A 19,999-nucleotide genomic window follows, 5' to 3' on the forward strand; every position below is an offset into this window, starting at 1 on the left:
GCTGTGGACCCCAGCTTGAGCCGCAGGCCCCATTTAACCTCCTTACAGCAGCCCAGAGGGGAAGGGCCGAAAGCAACCTGTTTATTGATTCCTTCAGATGGAGAACAGTGTTCCCGCATAGCCGATTTGGGCGGTCGGGGCCAAAAACCCGCGGCGGGACACTTTTCATAAGGATCCTTCAAAGAATCAGGGTTAGCGGGGGGGGGGGCGCGGGATGCCAGCCGCAAACCTCCTAAAGAACGGACCCTGGAGTCACGACTCCGGTAAAGGTGGACGTTTCGCCAGCTCATTCCCCCTCCTTGGCCCGCTCCACTCCTCTTGCCTGAGGTTGAGTGTTCCGTGGCAGGTCTCCGGAGGAAGGGGCCGTCAAGCAGTGTGCCCAGTGGCTCGTTTTCAGCTGCGGAGAAGCACATCAGACCCCCGGAGGCGCGAGCAGCCTGGTCTGCTCCCCGGAGTGCGTACTCGCCGCTGACCTTACGACCGCCGGAGGAGCGGGAGTTCTACCTTCGACCTGAGCCTCTGGGTCCTCCCTTTCCTCTCTTTCATTAACCCGCTGAAAATCTTATTTTTAATCTGGTGAAATAACAAAAAAGTGAGTTCAGACCCCCAGAAGCTGGAAGGTCCTGAGAATTCTGGCACATTCACGGTTGTGCAGGGGTGAAATCTAGGACACACAGGAAACACTATCATGAACCTAAAACTGAAATGGCTTAAATTCTAACCCCCACCCCTTAGGAGGTTTGGCTTTTAATTTCGGGAGACTCTTCCAGTTTCTTCTGGAAAGTGTGTTGACTTTTTGTATTTGATATCTTTTTCCATTTTCATTTTTTCCAAGTCATTAGAAAAATTCACTGTAAAAAAACACTGCTTTGGGCCTAGAGAATGTGGGGTCTTGTCTCTTGGGGATGTCTAACAGGAGAGAGTTGAACTTGTGGTGAAGGAGAGGGAGTGACTAGGAGACAGGTGCATCCCTTGTTGTTCAGATGGTGTGATTGAAGGCAGTGTGGTAATACAGCTGACCTGAGGGGCAGTGGACTCTCACCTGAAGCAGACCCAGGGTCTGTGTGTCCTGATCTCAGGGGGTTTTCTTTTTGTTTTGTGACCTTATCCTATGCAATGTGTATGTGTAATTTAAGATAGGGCGAGAGGGAAGATGACAGTGTCTACTTGCAAAGTCCTGTGAGTTCATTTGACATAAGGAAAGGGCATAAGACAAGGTTGAAAGCTGATATAGGAGGAGAAGCAGTCATTCCGTGTTTTATTATTTAACTTCCATGGAAGCCCTCTCAGGTTTTATCAGATTCATCAATATGGTGAAGAAACTGAATTTCAAAGAGGCCTTGCAGCTGGCCCAGCTCAGCCATGTGCTGGGAAGGAAGGCTCAGCTGGACCTGCACATGAGGACCCTCTGCCTCCAGACCCTGTACTTGCTGTTGATCAACTGCCCTACCAGCTGCTGGGCCTCAGATCCATCAAGGGTTAGGGTTAGGGTTGGGGTTAGGACTTGTAAGAGGTGGGGCCTAGTGGGAGGTCAGTACTGGCCCTCCCTGCTCTTTGGCTTTCTGTCTTCCCATGCAGTCTCCTCTTCCTTCCACCAGGAGCTACCTGCTATGATATGCCACATCTGAGGAGCTCTCAGAAAAGCGGGTGCCATGCTATCTGTACTTTCAGCCTCCCAAACTGTGAGCCAAACAAACCACATTTCTTTACAATTACCCAGCTTCAGATATTTCATTGTAGCAATAGAAAACAGGCTAATAACAGTGATTGTATAACTTCTTTCTGGTTGTAAATATTGTTTGAAAGTGAAAGGAGCCTGATTAATTCTGATGCTGAGATAAGAGGTGCAATCAGGACAGGTTGACCCAGGGAGATGGTGGCATCTCACAGGTTATCTTTCTATCTAAAACATAGTCTCCTGGATCAACTCTTTAAAAGGCTAAAGCCAAATGTTAAAAATGAGAAACAACCAACGTTTAAACAATAGTCAAAGTGTCAAGAAAATTATACCTAGTCCACTTAAAAGTATATTATACAGCAACAATATTATAGTTATGAAGATTACATGAAACATGGAAATATTTATGATCTACTTAATTTTAAATGAGAAAGCAGAGTGCAAGATCGTACCCCGATGTTGCTACCATTATATAAAACTATGGTAAAAGTAAGGAAAAGTCTAGAAGGAAAATATTTTGAATGGTAACTCTTGTTGCATTAAAATAGTAGGTTATTCTCAGCTGCCAGCACATGAATCCAAATGTCACTTCACCTGCAGGACAGTCAGGGTGGACAGAAGACCTGTGTGCTCCATAAGTTCTTCTTTTCCTTTCTCAAGATCACAGAAAGTTCTGTCTCACCAGAGGAATGAACAGATATGTACCTGGACCCACAGTGTGACAGATTATCTTTTGTTGTTACAATTATTCCTTTTTACTTGATTTTCAAGCATTTGTAAAAGGAATGTGTTGCAGTTGTGATTAAAAAAAAGTTACATTAAAGATTAAGTTAACAACTTTGGTGTAGTTGAATACAGTGCATTTAGTTAAAAAAAAAATCTCTAAGGACAACTATGGGTTTCAACTAGGGGTTGGGGAAAAAAATGGTTAGGGAATCTGCAGCCAGAGCCTGAACCAATCAAGCAAGAAAAGAAGGAAGGGAGGTAGGAAGGGAAGAAGGGAGGTGTTTACAATAGGTGGTCACTTGAGCCTTGAGTTGCACCTGCCAAAGGCTTCTCCCAAGAGCATTTAATCAGTGTTCCCAAATACTAGCTCTCTCCAGTTGCAGTTTCGATAAAAAGGCAGAACTAGTGTTTTTCCATGTACTTTCCCTCAAAGGAACATCTCCCCATTATTTTGGTTCATCCTGTTTTCAATGAGCACCAATCTCATAAGGTCACCAAAACACCATTCCACCTTAAAATATCTGTCCCAGAGCTGGGAAGGGTGGTACACACCAATAATCTCAGTAACTCTGAAAGTAGAGGCAAGAGGGTTGCCAATTTGAGGCCAGCCTAGCAACTTAGTGCGAACCCCAGGGTTAACTTTGTATGACCCTGTCTCAAAAAAAAAAAAAAAAAAAAAAAAGGTCAGGCATATATATATATATAGATATAGATCAATGGTAAAGTGCCCCTGGGTTCAATCCACAGTACCAAAAATAAAACAAATAAATAAATAAATTTGCCCAATTTGTATAAGAAAATATCTGACCAAAATTCATGCACATAGTTTGTTTTCTTGAAGTAGATTGTTAAGGTCACTGTCGATGTTGAAAAACATTGTCTGTGTGGATCTGTGTCATTACAAGGTCACAGGACACATTAAACCACTCATTTCTCCATCAGCAAAGCCTGTGACTGGAAGGCACATTCCATATCTGAAGCGCCATCCACACAGACCTGTTTATCTTCATGACAATCCTATTAAGTAAGTCCTGTGTCTTTCCCTTCCTTATAATTCTGTAAACACAGAGAAATTAAGCAGGCCCAAGATAATGTGGCAAATGCATGGCTACCGTGCTTTGGGACAGTATGCAATCCAAGGGTGGATGACTGATACAACTCTTACGGTCCTGGCCTCCAGGAAAGCAGGAACTCACTTTCCCAGATGGCCTTGCAGCCAGGCGTCGGCATGTGACCTGTCTCAGCCTATCAGAACTTCAAGGTGGAAGAGGAAAGCCTGAAGGGGGCTAGTTCTGGGTGAGTGGGTGGAGGAGCCCTGTCCAGCTTCCTGAGGCAGCTCTGAAGCTCAGGTTCATGGTTCCATCTAGAGGTTGGACCCAGGCTGGAGCGGGCTTCCTCATTGGGATGCTTCAGTGTTGGGATCTAGATGATGTTCCAGGCTGTGTAGCAGCCTTCAAATCAGATTTCTGACCTCCTAGAGATTCTTCGCATGACAGGGTACATTCCCTTTGGTTGCAACAAAATGACTTTGTTTCCTTTAACCCAGGACGTCTGGCCAAGTTAGACTGCCCTTGTTGGGAATAGTGCCCGGCACGCTGTCTTTGCTCCTTTCATTTGCTGTCGTTGACCCCCACCCCAACTCACGTGTCCTCACGCTTCATCTTGCTTCTCAAAGTCTTTGCTTCAGTGACCACCTGTTTGCTCTTTTCCATCCCAACCTAACTCAGCAGGGAAAGTGGGTTTTCTCGCCTCACCGGCTTGGGTCAGTTAGCCAAAGCTGGCAGCAGCGCGGTGTGGGGAAGGATTGGTGCTGGACTTAGAGGGAAGTACACGGGGTAAAGACTTTAGCTTGCACCTGTTTTTTTTTCAAGTGAGTTTAAGCCAGGCAAGTGCTATTCAGCCACAGATGACATTCTGTAGGCTACTTTGTATCTAAGTGTGACCTGAGGTCTGGGTAAAACTTAGAATATAATTTCCAGGCTATTTAAGTACAGTTATTTCCAGAATCTGGAAAAGGCATTGGTTGGGTCACCGTGGAGGCTCTGTGTTAACCACCCTGTCCTATTACATAGGAGAGAAATAATTTTCTTATTTGATCCTCTGGATTACTTTTTCTTAAAGCAAACTAACCAGGGCTCTAACTAATATGAGCCATGTTATCCTAAAACATAAATATTGCTAGGAAACCATGTAAGATTTAAAATCTCATATGACAGCTTAATCAAATGGATTTCTTCCAGGCTCATTGCAGTTAAGTCAAGGTCAACTTGCTGCTAGGGATGCTAGTTCCCCATCACTTGGCCTGATGTGTATGGCAGAGGTCCTTAACTGATGATCTCATCCTCCTCTAAGTGGGATTTTAATAGCTTGATTTTAGAGAATGAACCCATAAAATGGACTTCAGATCACTCGTGCATGAGCTTTTTATTAGGCTTTTCCTCGGCCACTGTCTCTCCCCTCTTCCCTTCCAACGGGGACACAGGCTGCTGATAGAGTACATTAATGCCACCCCACCATTCCTTGGGTGTGTGAGCTGTCTCCCTTTTAGATCAGACATGGCGTTCAGCCCCTCATGGATACAAGAATTCTTCGCAAGGTGTCTTCCTGGGATACACTTAGCACAGGGGCTGAAGCAAAGGAGGATTGCTGTTTTAGTCAACTTTTCTGTCACTTTGAACAAAAGACCTGACAAGAACAATTTTAGAGGAGGAAAAGTTTATTTGGGGCTCACAGTTTCAGAGGTCTCCATCCGTAGATGGCCAACTCCGTTACTCTGCTCCTGAGATGAGGCAGAACATCATGGTAGAAGGGCATGGTGGAGGAAATCAGCTCAGGACCTGACTACCAGGAAGCACAGAGTTCTCCACTCACCAGGGACAAATATATACTGCAAAGGCACACCCCCAGTGACCCACTCCTCCAGTCACACCCTACCCTCCTATGAGTACCACCCCGTTAGTCCCTATTAGTGGATTAATGCACTAATTAGGTTAAGGCTCTCATAACCCAATCTTTTCATCTCTGAACGTTCTTGTATTGTCTCACATGAGCTTTCCAGAGACACCTCATATCTAAACCATAATAGCTGGTCTTCTTAATTATGCAAATGGACTCATTTCAATTCTCAGGGTCCTACTTATTTCCAACCGATGCTAATTCTCATGGGAGAAGTTTGATATGGCTGTAAATTCAAGGCACTTTATAATTCTGCAACCTCAAGAATCAAATTTTAAAAATATATATTTTTAGTTATAAATGGACACAATACCTTTATTTCATTTGCTTACTTTTTGTGTGGTGTTGAGGAACCCAGGGCCTGACTCATGCTACGCTAGCACTCTACCACTGAGCCCCAGCCCCAGCCCTAGGAATCACATTTTGGGGGTGTTTTCCAGCAGATCTGAGAGTTACAATATTTTAGGGTTGCTACAGGACATTCCCCTAGCCTGACTGCCCCCTCTCTCCTGTCATATGTCATAGCTGCAGCTCTGTGTCTCTTCTTTAAAAACAGTTCTCCAAGTGCCTGTCTGCAGTGGCACCCCCCTACTTTGTCGTCATTGGTTCCTCAATGGTCAGTGCAGAAGGTGCTCTCCAAAGCTTTCCTTCCAATGGGTTTGTCACCCCAGGCCACCACAGGTGTGCTAATGACAGCATGGTGAAGCTACAGCTTTATGGCTTTCTGCTAATAACCATTTTCCAATTGGCCACTGGCACTAACACCATGACCCAGCTTAAGGTCAAAGTTGATTGGTCGTCTTGGTCTTTGAACCCCCTCCTGTTACTTGGCTGTGGATGAGTCAGGGTCCAATCAGGAACACAGGGCAAGTGTTTCAACCAAAGAGATTTAATCCAGGCAATGAGTCACAAAAATGCTAAAGCCCTCCAGGACCCAAAGAAGAAATGGAGTGGTGAAGAAAGCAAGAAGGAGGTTTCTTGTCCTGAGGTTTCAGCTGCTGACCTTTCACCTGGAGCTGCCCTTTAGGGACTGGAGAGGCGCTGTCACCTTGGGTGGCACACATGCCCAGAGGCTTCACCTGCACCGTCACTGTGGCAACTGCCAGAACCGGCAGGGACCTCACCACCCCTCTCTTCATTCATGGCTCCAGTGTCTGGTGGTCAGAACTGAGCCCGTGGATGGGGTGTGGACTCCCTGGAGGACCCACAAAAACCCTATCTGTGACAATCTCTGAACGGTTCCTCTTGGGCTATCCTCAGCTTTTGGAGGAGAGAAGAAGGACCTGAGCTGGCTTTGGTGATTGCGGAATAGAGATTTTTCTCTGGCAGTTGAAGGAATTCTTGAGTGGTGAAATGAATCGCATATTCCTTCCTGAAGAAGAGACTGCTTGGTCCTAAAGAGACTTCCAGAGATAATAATCTCATCTTCCCTGTCCTTTTCATCTTTGCTTGAGGTTGTGTGGAAGTGTGAAATGACAGCTTATCAGCTGTCATGATATTGTGCCAAGGTAGCATCTCTATTCAATGCTACCTTCAATATTAGGTCTAAACATAGGTTCCAGTGCAGAACTCTGAGGAGGGGAGGTGGATTCTGCTTCCTGGCACTGTTAAGGGGTGGTGAGTGCAATATCATCATTAGTCAAAACCAAGAACATGTATCATATTTCTATTATGCATTTTCAAAGCATTAGAATGTAATAAAATCATTTGAATCTTTTTGTTTATCTTACCATCAGTGTATGATGGTAAATGTTTTGTTGCTCCCATGTCAGCTTTGAAAAATTTATTTAGGAATAAATTCTCCAACTTTGGTACTCGAAAATAATATCTAATTTTAAATCGGTTTTCAGTTGGCTTTGAAAAAAATGAATGTGTGCATCTTTGTAATTTTTACCCCAATCGAAGCACAGAATATTTCCATCATTCTAGAAAGTTCTTCCAAGTTTCTTTCCCCTCAAGATTACCCCCTCCTTCCACCAGAGATACCCTGTTTTGAATTCTATTACCATAAATTAGTCTGCTGGTTTTTTTTTTAAAGAGAGAGAAGAGAGAGAATTTTTTAATATTTATTTTTCAGTTTTTCAGTGGACACAACATCTTTATTTTTATTTTTATGTGGTGCTGAGGATCGAACCCAGCACCCATGCATGCCAGGTGAGCGTTACCGCTTGAGCCACATCCCCAGCCCAAGGCTTGCTGGTTTTCTGTGCATAATATGAGTGAAATAATACAGTCTATACTGTCTATATCTTGCTTCTATCTGTCAGTGTATCATCTCTGTGAGATCGGCCCCTGTGCCCTGTGTGTCAGGAGTTTTACCTCCTGTTCGTTGGTGGTGTTCTCTGTGTGTGTGCCACATCTGCTTACCCGTCTTCCTGTTGAAGGACACTTAGGCTGCTTCTGGTTTTGTCTGTTTTACACACAGCTTCTAGGAATGCTCATGTCCAAGCTTTTTTGACACATATTTTTACTTCTTTTGGATAAATGCCAAAGAGTGGCATGGCTGTGTCAAAGGCTAGGTAGGAAGTCATTTTATAAGAAACTGCCATGTTGCTTTCCAGGGTAACGGTGGCATTTTTCGTTTCCACTGGCATAACAGCTGCCAAGCATGGAAGAAGAGCATCCATGGGCTGGCGTTTGGAGGAATCCCCGAAGGACTGTGCAGATAGGGGCAGACAGAGGATGCAGCCTCAGAGGTCTGCAGCAGGACATTTCCTCCACTGAGGCTGGGACTCTCCAGGGTGAGTGGAAATAGCCAACAGGACAGGGCAGGCCTGAGGTCACCCCCAGGTGCTCCTAGATGTGCTGGCATGAGTGTGGCCGGGCAGCCCAGGAAGAACCGGAAGCTTCTGAGCACATGTCAAGTTCCCTCCTTCCAGAAGTGGGCCCCACCTTCCTAGTCCTGGAAGGTGAGGCACTCAGAACCAGCCTCTAGCAACCGTGAGTAGGGAACCCCAGACACGCAGACATTCATTCACAGAGGAAAGAAAGACCACGAGACAGCTGAGAAAAAGAAACCTTAACCAAAGGCCTGACACCAAAGGAAACAGTTAAAAGCAAGAAGGATCGAGAAAGAGGGGATTTGAATAGACACCAGGAATATCTTCAAGCGAGATGTGAGTAAAGTGCACTGTTATCTCTCAGTGCACAGCATTTCTGCATGCAGTCTCATTAGATGATTGGATACATGCCTAAACGAATTAATCCAAGAATAAATATGTAAATAGAAAAGTCTGTCCCCACTGGCCTTGCTCTGTTGAGAAATGTACTTCTGCAGCTTTCCTTGGGCACAGTCAGGCCTCAAGAGGGAGGACCTGGGTCTCACTGGTTCACCATGTTGCTTTAAACACACACACACACACCTACATATACATACATATATTTAGTTGCAGATGAACATAATACCTTTATTTTATTTATTGATTTTTATGTGGTGCTGAGGATCAAACCCAGTGCCTCACATGTGCTAGGTGAGTGCTCTGTCACTGATCCATAGTGTTGCTTTTGTTGGTTTGTTACATACGGCCCATGCTGTCCTGCATGTTTGCTTTTTAGCAATTCTCCATATGACTCTCTACACATCTCAGCTTGGACAGCTTGCTTCTACAAAGCCCCCCACTGTTTTGAGGGGTTGTGTCCCCACAGAGAGTAGGCAATGCATAGGAGAGGAGCTGCCCCAGGGTGTATGCAGTGGGATGGCTGTGGCTTCTGTTTGTCAGCAGAGACCACAGCAGTGCTGTGGCTCCCCTGGGCTCATGTTTCCCAGAAGCCTGCCGCAGAGCTTGGGGGAGAGTGCTATCCAGTGTGTGATACAACCTTTGATGGACACATCAGTGTGCAAGAGCCAGGCATGGAATCTTTTCAAACATGGCAAGGGTGGGGAGAAGAGGAAACCAAATTCTATTTAGATTGCTAACTAGGAAAAAAAGATGAAAAAAGCCAATGTGCCAACTTAATGGCAATTTCAATGGAAGGGAGAGGTCATGTTTAGGGTGTGCAGCTGTTCCCATCACCATTTTAGAATCCAATAGTTTGCCAAAGCTCACAAATATTTGCATACTGAACAAAATCTGGACATACAAGAGTGCAAGAGGCTGATGTGTTTAGAGACCCCACATACTTATTTTAGGAATAAATGACATTTTGGATTGCCCGAGTCTGAGTTGCCTCTGAAATCATATTTGTGTTTCATTTTTGCCCTTTATCTTGTTAAAATGTGAATTTCATTTATAAACATTTCAGCAAGAAATGTGTTTTGGACGCATAGGACAGGGAATGGGCTGTAACACAGATGTGCATAATCACAAGAAAAATCCATAGGCCTTCGTTAGAAGTCAATGGCTTCTTTCTGAAAATGTCCACAGTGTCTCCTTTCCACATTTGCAAAGGGGACATGGACATAGTGAGGCTCCTCTCTTCTTTGCCTCAAACTTACATCACCCATTGTTGGAACCAGCTCATGAGATGATAGGCAAAGCGGGGTGGCCTGTTTGGTGTCTCTGAGCAGATACTGCGTTTTAGCCTGTGATCCTGGTCAGCCCATCCAATTGAATTAACTCCCAGGGATGTGACACTTGCTTATCTGAATCTCTATTCAGGTCTTCCCAGCACCTTTTGTTTAGCCTCTGGAAGCATTAACCCTTCCTGTCAGGAGGAGGGTGGGTGGTGGGTGAAAGAAAGGGCCACAAGTCCTACCCCTCCTGTGTGCAAGGCACTCTGACGTGTTCTTTGTCATCTCCTAATCCAGCTAGTTCTGTTATTTTATTTTTCAGAAGATTCTAAATTGATTTCACTCCCTCCTAATATGCTTTGATCTACAGTGTTAAAATCCTACCCTATGTTATCTCCCACTAATAAGAGTCACTTCTTCCCACACATGCATAAAATATTTGTTTTTAGGAAGCATTTTATAGGTAGGAGAATATTATTCAGGGCTAAAGCTGAAACACTCTACACGAAGCCATCTTTTAAAGAAGGGGAATTATCCTGGTAGGACCTTGGGAGTAATTGCACTGAGTTATTCCTAACATGTGCAGAATTCTCTTTTACCCTGGAATGTGGGCTAGTCTTCACAGGGTGTGTTCACACACAGGAAAATCCAAAAAAACTTCATTTTGCTCTCTGCATTCACAAGTAGCTAGGAGCAAAAGCTTAGAAGACTTCCCTCTGAGTCTCGACACTTTGCAATCTCATCTTCTCTGAGAAAATACTCATTTTTTTAACTTTCTTTCTTTTGTGTGTGTGTGTGTGTGTTTCTTTTCAGTTTAGGCCAGCAATATTTTTCTGAAAAGATATTTTATTCAGAATTAGTCTTTACAGAGTAAAAAAAAATAGCTAATTTAAAAAGACAGATATTACTTTCTCAAAACAGATGAGACGTGAGTTGTATACACACATGCACACGCACATGCATGCATGCACATATTTAAAAGCAATTACCATCTGCCTGATAGAGAAGAATAACTCTGTTGGAATTGAGGGTTATTGTGTAGCTTTATAATTAGGATGCCTCTGCACAGAATAATATCCTTATCAGAATTCATGAAGAATGCCTTCTAATATTTTCCTTTTATTTTCCAACCCATTATATAAACAGCGTTTTGATTTTCAACTGGAGGAATTTAGAATATAGCAGGTTTCTTGTAAGGCAGAATATTCAAGAAGATATTTATATTTTCTAAAGGGTTTTGAGAGGTGGAAGAGCTGCTCAAGATGAGACATGGGCCCTCTTTGATCACTGTCATCCATTTCGGTCACATCGAGTGTACATGCTGAACTGCCTGTTTATTCCAGCACCAGACCCAGTCCTGAGTGAATCAGAGGCGGGCAGATCAGCCCTTACTTCCACACCTTGCAGGACGATGGGAACTGGGGGTCAGTTCCCCTTGTCCTGCAAGGCTCTTCCAAGCACTCAGTTCTACCTGTCCCCTTCCCTGCTCATGTTGAAAATGATCTGCTCCTGGTCTCCAGAGTCACTTTTCCGTGGATAGCCTTATCTCACCTTCCCCAGTCCCCTGTAATGACCTAGAAGGGCTGTTTATTTGGATAATTCAACTGCTAAGAGAAAAATGAAAACCAGCTCAGTTTAACTTGAATAAGAATGAAAGGTTCTAGGTTCTGCATCATTCTGGACCAGATTCTACTTCTATCCAGAGAAAAGAAAGTGATATCCAGAAGCAACCTGATTGGCTGCCTTGGGAGTTTTCTTTATATGGACAGGGTCTGATGAGTCGACAACCTGTGATTGGCTGTAGCTCAACTGCTGTGAATGGCTGAGATGCAGTTGCTTGGCGATGAGGGTAGACTCTTAGCTTATAATTTGTTTACCCAGCCTGCAAGGGGTACAGTTCACTATATATAGTCTGCTTTGGGTCAGATTTATTACACAAGAATGGAAGCTGGTTTAGGGCAAATTTGTTTCAGTTCAACACAACCATGTTGAAATGAGCATGAATTGGGGGGTCAGGAAAATGTTGTATCTACCCCTTTCTCCCCAAGACACACATTTTTTTTTCCCTTTATGGGATGAATTATATACCATTGAAAATTTCTGTGTTGAAGTCCTGAGCCTGACTACCTGAGAAGTGACAGTGTTTGGAGACAGGGCCTTTAAAGGGTCCACTATACAAGGTCACCTAGGTGAGTCCTACTGCAAGCCTCCTGGCTCCTAAAAGTCACATGTGAGGACACAGGGAGACAATGTCTTCTACACGCCAAGGAGAAGCCTGGGAAGGATCCAGCCTCACCTACACCTTGGTCTTGGACTTCCAGCCTCAGCACTGCAAGAACAAGCTGCTGTGCCTAAGCCATGTGCTGTGTGGCCCTTGCTAAGACAGCTGGAGTCTACCACCCCACCCCCCATGGGGAGGCTGTTAACCCAGTGGCACTTTGTGTCCTTGGCACGGATTCCCTGCTGGCCCTACATGGCTGTAGCTTGGATTTTAAGTTTCTTCCCCGGAGGGTTCTGCTGAAGGTGTAAATGCAGCAGGCCCTGCTTTGGGATGGCCTGTGTTCCCCAGGCTCAACTTTTAAGTCTGTTAGAGAACAAAATCTCTTAGTCCTAAAAATACTCAGATGCATCAGAGTTAGGTCCCCAGACCACACACGGTGGCCTTTTAAACCTTAATACCTGGCATTCCATCCTGGCCACCTGAGGTGCTCGCTCTCAACCCATCAGACAGACAGACAGATGACAGACTCCAGCGCAGCCCCAGAAGGCTAACTTGCCCTCTGCTTTGCTGGTTCTGCTGGTGGCATCCCCTGGGCAGGAGGGGAGGCAAACCTTTCTCCATCCCTCTATTTAACAGCGTTCATTTAATAGCTGGTCTTGCTTACTTTTTACCCCAAGTAGGTTATAAACTGCCTGGGGTCTCGCCTCCTCTGCATCCCTCACTGTCCAGTAGTGTCCCTGGCACTTGTAGGTACTCAATGAGGACTACAGGACTGTGCTGATGGAGCCTGTGCTGGTGAAGCGAAGGGAGGGATCCTGGCCTCTCCTCCTTCCCAGAGACCTCAGGACAGCATCCAGGGGGTAAAAACGCCTTCCCACTCTGGCCTCCCTGACTCCTCAGGAGGCGTGGAAAGTCAGGCTTCCAGGTCTCTGAAAGAGGGAGGAAGGAGACAGCCAGCCAGGGAGGGCATGGCCCAGCCACCAAGCCAGCTGCCCAGGGGCCTGTGCAATCAGTTCCGGGGCCCCAGTGGTTGCTCCCTGTCTCCCATCTAGAAGAGCTGCAGAAACCTAGCTAGTCCACCGCTGGTTTTGAGAGACAGCGTCCCAAGAGCTGTTCCAGAGAATGGCTCCCAAGGCCACGACCCATTTGGCTCCTGAAGTCAGGTACCACACAGCTTTCCCGAGCCTTGGTCTCTGGGCCTGGCTCCATCCCACGGGCTCCGGCACCTCACGGCCTACAGCCTGGGAAGCTCTCCAAGGCAATGCCAGGCAAGGATGAGCTAGCTCTGGCTTGGAACCCAAATGGGCTATTTTTAAAAGTTCTACACAAAAGCTGGGCTGCGACATAGAACAAGATTGCGTGCGAGGAGGAAATGAGATCCATCTTGTGACGTTCGCGCAATGCCACCGCGTGAGGTCAGGAAGCCTTAAGGCAGGCCAGCTTTTTAAAGGTCCACGATTTGCTGGGTTTTATAAAAGGTGAAACTTATGGATTTGGGAATAGCATTGACCAGGAATGCATGAAGGAAGGAAATTTTGAAAATAAGCCTGAAAATATTCCACTGTTTTAAGGAGACTTCCCTGAAATTCTGGGTCAGACCTGTTTATTTATTAAGGAGTTGACTGCTAGTGTCCTATCACCTGACCTCGGCTCATCTGGGATCAGTTTAATTAATTTTTTTTCCTCTCCCCTCTCAAATAAGAACATCTAAATGTAAAAATTGTCAAATCTGGAAATTGTCTTTGACCAGAGCATCAAGAATCTTACATCCATTGGACAAGCAGTTGTTGCTGTGTGATCAAAGATGAGGCCTGGTCTCACTGTACCTTCAAGAGGGATATGAATGTCCCTTCGGATATCAGTGTTGCAATGTGCCCAGCCCACTGTCCCATGAGAATGGCACTGGCTCTGTCCCTGGTGAGCTGATGCTTGTCCTTGGCTCTACTGATTCCCAGCTGTGCCAGCATCTGTAAGGGCAGTTTTCTCACCATAGTGAGGCCACCCCCCCTTGGCCTTGGACTTACATCTCTCGGGCTCCAGGGAAGGGTTTTTGTTTAAGTACAGATTTTGGTGAACCATTTGTTGGGTTACTTTGGGGCAAGTTATTTAGCTTCTGTGAGATTTACACATCTTCAGCAATAAAATAAGAGTGATACATAATCAGAATGGTTGCAACATTTCCAAAATAGATGCCATATTAATCACCCAGTAAATATTTGTGGTCACCCCCAAGTGATTTACAAGACATCAGCAATGGGCCTCTTCCATTTTATTTTCCTTTCAAAAGTCTAAATCCTCAAAGATCCAATCCAAGGTTTTCCAGCTTTGGTGCTGTTAACATTTTGAGCAGAATGATTCTTGGTTTTAGAGGCTGTCCTGTGCATCACAGGGCCTTTAGTGACATCCCTGTCTCTATCACTTGATAGATGCCAGTCGCACCCATGACAATTAACATCTACAGACAGTGCTCAGCCTCCCCAGGGGTGGGTTGGCCCTGGGCAAGAGCCTTGCATTTACTGCAGGGACCAGCTTCTGGTTGCTATGGTTTGGATCTTAAACATCCCCCAAAGGCCGTAGGTGAAAGATCTGGTCAGCAGCCTGTGCACCATCGGAAGGTGGCAGAACCTTTGGGCAGTGGGGGCTAGTGGAAGGCCAGCGGGCCACCGGAGCCTGTCCCTGACTGGGATGTGCAACCTCGACCTCTTCCACCCTTTCCCTTTGCTTCCCAGCTGCCATGGGGGAGCAGGTGTGCTGTACCACATGCTCCCTGCCCTGACGTTCTGCTCTGCCACCAGCTCCAAGACAATGCGGCCATCCTGCGTGGACTGAAAGCTCAGAACTATAAACACTTCCAGCGCAGATGTTCCATCACAGTGATGGGAAGCTGTCAGACAGGTTAGTGGTGAACTTCAGGCTCTTGGTGGCCAGGGGTTCTCTAGGTGCTGCACTGAGGCTCCTTCACTTATTTCTCTGTGACCTGTCTTTGCCAAGAGAGGAAAAGGCAATGGAGCACTAAAGGTGCCCTTCCCAGGGTGACCTTGGAGTGCTGCTTAGAAATGTGCGTAAAAGGTTGTGGTTTGGGCTTGGTGCAGTGGTGCACACCTGTAATCCCCATGGCTCCACTGAGCCAGGAGGTTCAAAGCTAGCCTCAGCAATGGGCGAGGTGCTAAGAAATTAGCAAGACCCTGTCTCTAAATAAAATATAAAAGAGGGCTGGGGATGTGACTAAGTGGTTTCGGGCCCTGGGATCAATTAGTAATACCCCCAAAATGAATAAATAAATAAATTAATAAGGTTGTGGTTTGGGGGAAGTGACACCTCTAAAGAAGATCACTGGTACTGAGAATCTGCTGCACCCTTCATTCCTCTGACCTTTTTTAAAAAAACTCTCTGCCTTTAGAGAAATGTTGGAATTATTTTATAAACTAACTGCAGCAAACATGACACCCATTTCAGTGCTCCTATATTACAAGTGTCATTAGCTCCTGGTACATGTGCATGTGTCAGTAGCTCCTCTCATCCATCCACCTTTCCATCCATCCATCTGTTCATCTGTCAGAGGTCCTTAGAGATGATCTAGGTCCAAGGACAAAGACTAACTGCGTCTTAATCAGGTGCAGGGAGACTCAGGTTCTCCAATATGATCTGCTGGTAACTGTTAGACACATGCTCACACATGGGCACCTGTGTGTATGCATGCTTCAGTGTAGATGGCATGATGCGTGTCCTGTGTGATGTCGTCTATGTGTCATGTGTACATACATGTGTTATTACAGTGATATAATTAGGATCAGGCACTCTGGGTGTGTTCCCCAGCAAACCAGCATTGGTCCCTGCACCTGCATGCATCAGGGAGAAGGAAGACAGGTCCTGTTCTCAGATCATTTAAATCCAGGGAGCAGGGCATGTGCATTGACAGCGCAGGTAATCAGAAAGAACATTGACCAACACTTGTTTGCTGATGAAGGAAAAAGATGGCTTGGTAACCAGGAGACTGTCACCACCCTTATGAAAACGTCCTTCCCTGTGTGTCCCTGTGTCCTTTGAGAAGTGAATTCTCACTTCCATGAGCTGTCTTTGCTAGGTCCCCTTCCATGAGAACCAGGGACTCCTGTATTGGTCGACATCACCTGACTCATTCCTTCTTTCCTTCATTACCCACTTGTTTTCAAAATTATTTCTTTTTTTTTTTTTTAGTTATCGGCAGACACAACATCTTTGTTGGTATGTGGTGCTGAGGATCGAACCTGGGCCGCACGCATGCCAGGCGAGCGCGCTACCGCTTGAGCCACATCCCCAGCCCCAATTATTTCTTAATCTCTTGCTTGTCGGAAGGATTTTTCTTCTCTACTGTGTAAATGTTTGAGTCCAGTTGGTGAAATTTAATGAGATGTTGTTTGTTTGAAGCTTGAAAAAGAAGACATCATTTAACCCAGGCCTTTCCTGCACAAAGAATGAGAAAGGTTAATAAGCCTTGGCACTGCCAGCTTTGATCCACAGCCCGCTCAGTGTCGCTGCCACGCTCGCGTCTGTCACAGAAAGCCCTTCCACGCTGGTTTTCATCTGCCCGCTTTTACAACTCGTGGCTCATATCTGCAACTCTGTATTTAAGCCAATTCCAGAGTCAAATCATTTTTGTTTTATTCGAGTCAAATGAGGCCTGCTGTTCATCAGTTTTGCAGGTGTGAAAAATACATTGTTCACTTTTGACGTAGCATTCTCCTTTCATGTCAGATGTGAATTCTAGAGAGTCAAAATGTGACAGGAGAGCAACCTTCATACTGTTGTACTCAGAACAAGCAGGTCCCTTATAAACGCTTCCTTTTAATCCAAGGAAGGCACATGAAGGTCACACTCATTCATTCACTCATCGACATCCGTCAGATGTGACAGATTTTCTAGGCTTTTACAATGAAAGGGAGGAAGAAAGGAAGGAAGAAAGAGAGAAAGAAAGCAAAGGAAGAATGGAATCGACGCATCGCCAGGGCTTCTGGGCCTTCTGTTCTGGCTTAGCCCTCTCACCCTGGGCACTCCTGGGCTTACCTGCATGGGGTTTGGGCTTGTCTTGCAGATCCTTGGCCCTCTTGGGGGAGGCTCAGACATGGGATTGCTGGCCTAGCTGGAGAGGAGGGGCAGCAAACAGGTCTCTCCATGTGATGTGCTGAGCCGAGGCAGCCTGGGTGCTGGGCACAGGAGGAGGAAGCCTTGGTCCTGCTGAGTCAGCTCAGAGAGGGCGGCTCTCTGCAGAGGCTGCACAGTAGGCGGGAGCGGGAGGCCTTGCCAGTGCATTCCAGCAAGTCCTTGCATTGGGCAGGTCTCACTCACTGCAGCCAGGGGACACTGTCCTAATGGCCAGCATGGCTGACTCGAGGGGCCTGTGTGGACCCAGAACCCTCCTCAGGGCTGTCCCCTGGCTCTGGAGGCCCCAAGGCAGCTGGCTGGGCACAGGGTTGGGCTCTGGGAGGGGGACAGCTTGGCATGATAGTCCTGTACGGCCAGAGCTCTGGCCAGGTCAGCTGGGGTCACTTCCTGGTCTGCGTCTCTGTTGGTGAGTCAGAAACACATCGTCCTGGACAGGGACAGAGGGTCTCTTCCAGGACTGACGTGCCCACCTAGGACAGTGCAGGAACTGACATCGTTGTCTGAGGAATCCTGGATGGAGACAGGGGATCCCACCAGGAAAACAAGAGGAAGAGACCACGTCCTGGGTGGCTGTGGGACAAGCAGAGCTAATGAGAGCTCCCTCCGCTGCCGTTTTTCCCCCAAGACTGAATCATCTGGGCCTCAGTGGCCATTATTAAGGCACGTGGGCAGGCCTGCTCCCGCTCCAGCAACCCTCCCCCAGAGGCCCAAGTGCTCTGAAGGTGCTCCAGGGGCCTGTGACGCCTGCCAGTGGACAGACACGGCTCGTCTCCAGGGTGTCGGGTCTCGGGTGGCTTTCTCTGAGTCCCGCTTTGACTCTCAGAGTGAGTCCACCTGCACTTTGAGGCCCACTCACCCGCTCCCTGGAGACAGCTCCTGTTGAAGGAAGGAGCCCCATGCTGTGGGTGCCACAGTGACTCACAGGGACAGCGGGTGCCACCTGCCACCGCACAGGAATGGCTTGTCCTCAGTCCTGGCTCCAGGACAAAGGAGGTGGTAAACAGGGAGTGGCGGAGGATTGTGCATCCCCCTCACAGCTGAGGGAGTAACCCATTCCCTGATCTGAATGCAGCTCTTCACCAGCCCGGTGGTTCCTTGGGCTGGTTTTCACTGAGCGGTTGGTGCCTCTGGCCAGCGCCCATGAGTAAGTGGCGAAGGAGATGAGGGGAGCCGCGCTGGTCCTGGCTGCCATGACCAAGAGCCATGACCCATGCAGAACAACACACGTGTGTCCTTGTGAGTTATGGGGGCCAGAAGTTCAAGGTCAAGCTGGTGGCAGAGCCACGCGGCTCCCTTTGAGACTCTAGGTAGAGTCCTCTCAGCCTTGGCCTGGGCTTCATGGCTTCATGAGTCCTCAGTGTCCCTAGGCCGCAGCTGCAGCACCCAGGTCTCCCGTCACCATGCCACCTTCCTCCTACATGTCTGACTTCACATGGTGTCCCCCTCATCTCTTAAGGACACCAGTCATTGGGATCTTGTCTTAACCTGAGCCTCTCTCCACGTGAGGTCAGGTTCACAGGTCCCAGGGTTAGGACAGCAACAAGTCCTTGGGGCCAGAATTCCGCCATGGCAGAGAGTGGGAGGGCACAGAACAACAGTGCTCCTACGGAAGCGGCCGGCAGGGACCGAGGCAGGGGAGGCAACACAGGGCGCAGGAGGCCCCACTCCTCCAAGATGCTGGCAATGCGAGGCCACGGTCCTCTGCTGCTGTCCCATGAAGCCTGTCCCAATTCCCATTCCAGTGGTTTCTTCCTGGTGAAGGTGGTCTCACGTCACTGACAGAATTTAAATGGGCAGAAGTAAAGAAGTTGATTTGTGGGGCAAGGAACTCAGTCTGCTTCCAAGTCCAGGGTCGGCAGGGCCAGCAAGGGGAGCTGGGCGGAGGTGAGCGGGGACAGCCAGAGAGGAAGCCCTGTCTTCATCTGGAGTTTGACCTGGGCCCGTGCTTCCCTGTCAGGGCCCAGCACCCTGCGGCCTCCTGGGCCCCAACCTCTGACCTCCATGTGATGAGGCCCACTGCCCTGGGCACCACCCTGGCTGAGATTCAGCGGGAATCAACTGCCTGGGGTTGTGCCTGTCTTCCTTCTGCTCCACAGGCAAGGAATTCTGCATGAAGCAACAATGGAAAACAAATAATCGGAGACAGGACCTCTAATACCATAATAGCTCTGCTTAGAAGACGAACTACAAAGCCGAAGGCTTATGCTTGACTTCCAAATTAAAAATATAAAATTGTGGAAATGAGTTTCCCAATGACACGTTTACAACCCACGAGGGGTTTCTGCTTTCTCTGGAGGAGCTGTGGGCTCCTTGCAGGAGCTAAATTAAGGCTGGCTTACTTTAATTACAAGGGGAACGAGGAGCAGCAGGAAGGGGCAGGTTGGACAGGGAAGGACCTGAGCCTTACGACTGGTCAGGCCCAGTCTCCAGTGCTGACTCGGCCACCTCCAGCTGTGGGGACAAAGACAAGAGGGAGTGCCTGGGGTTGCTGGCAGGATCAGGTCTGAGATGTGCACAAAGGCCTTTGCCAGAAGCCTGGTGCTCATGAGCCCTGTGCAACTGTGTCTCCCTCCTGTGTGTTGACCAAGGAACAGGCCAGAGGAAGAAGTGGGTCAAGAGTTGAGTTGTGTCCCCACCCCCACCCAAAAGGGAAGTTGAAGCCCTAACCTCCCACACTTTAGAATGTGACCTTATTTGGAAATAGGTCTTTACAGAGATAATAAAGCGAGGCCACTAGGCTGGGCCTAATCACCATGACCTGTGTCCTTGTCAGAAGGGGAAACTTGGACCCAGAGACAGACAGGCACAGAGAAGATGAGGAGACCCA

General features: G+C 47.3%; 1 long non-coding RNA gene across 1 annotated transcript; it reads left to right on the forward strand.

Moving 5' to 3' along the window:
- Positions 1-13,395: 13,395 nt before the first annotated feature.
- On the forward strand, positions 13,396-16,518 carry LOC308655249. Its single transcript, XR_014023434.1, has 3 exons — positions 13,396-13,508; positions 14,760-14,925; positions 16,228-16,518. It is a non-coding gene; the product is annotated as an uncharacterized lncRNA (long non-coding RNA).
- Positions 16,519-19,999: the final 3,481 nt, after the last annotated feature.

The sequence above is a fragment of the Spermophilus citellus genome (genome assembly GCF_964194105.1).
Source record: "Spermophilus citellus genome assembly, chromosome: 1".
NCBI classification, from domain to species: domain Eukaryota; kingdom Metazoa; phylum Chordata; class Mammalia; order Rodentia; family Sciuridae; genus Spermophilus; species Spermophilus citellus.